Source organism: Fragaria vesca, linkage group LG2, assembly GCF_000184155.1.
Source record: "Fragaria vesca subsp. vesca linkage group LG2, FraVesHawaii_1.0, whole genome shotgun sequence".
Lineage (NCBI taxonomy): Eukaryota > Viridiplantae > Streptophyta > Magnoliopsida > Rosales > Rosaceae > Fragaria > Fragaria vesca.
This window is the reverse complement of record NC_020492.1, coordinates 28,184,479-28,185,379: the sequence shown is the minus strand read 5'-3', so window position 1 is coordinate 28,185,379 and position 901 is coordinate 28,184,479.

The following is a 901-nucleotide window of genomic DNA, read 5'->3' as shown; positions in this document are numbered from 1 at the left end:
AATTTGCCACGGCAAGTTTGCCGTTGCCAATGGTTGATTTGCAACGGTGGAAGCAGTCGTCACCTGCCATCGCTAAATAAGCGACGGTTTTTGCAGTCGCTGCCTGCCGTTGCAAAAGAGGTGGCGACGGCTCGTTGCCGTAGCCAAAAACAATGGCCACGCTCTCAACGGCGGCGGTAAAAATGCCGTCGCGAAGCCGTCGCCGTTGCTCTTTGGTGACGGTTTTTTGCCGTGGCTAACCGAATTTTTTTTATAGTGAGACTCAATGTGAGTTGTACTACTATCACCACCAAAATTCTTATGACCTCCAACATTAGACTCACTGTGAGTGTCTTTCCGAGAAGCTTGTTTATTATTTTCTCCAGGCCAACTTCCTTTCCCTTTCTCATTGTAGTGAGATGAACTGTCCTTATAAGTAGTTCCTCTAGCAGACATGGCAGTCATAGAGGCTAGAGGAGTTAGAGAAAGCTGAGCTTCTATTGTTTACACACAAATTAATATTTTATTGGACAGTAATTATTCATGTGAATATTAGTTAAATTCATGATCCACACCGGTGAGCCCAAAATATTGGGTTTACAAGTGATGGTCCGCTGGCGAAATCAGGCGAGCTGGGTAGCAGAGTTCACATGCGAAAAGGACTTTGCATGGGATCAAGAAGTGGATTGACTTCGCTTAGTAGATTGAGCGAGGCTAGATGCCTTCGCACGAGAGATTTCGCCAGGAAGCAAGAAGAGAATTCGCGTGAAAAAGGGAAAGACGCGGACTCCGCCTGCAATGTCTCAATTAGATAAGAGCAATATTTATCCTTAATTGTTGTTTAATAAGGAATGATCATATGTGCAACATGGGTACATGAGGTCTAGTGTGTATGCGGCGGAGTCTATAACTCTATACACAT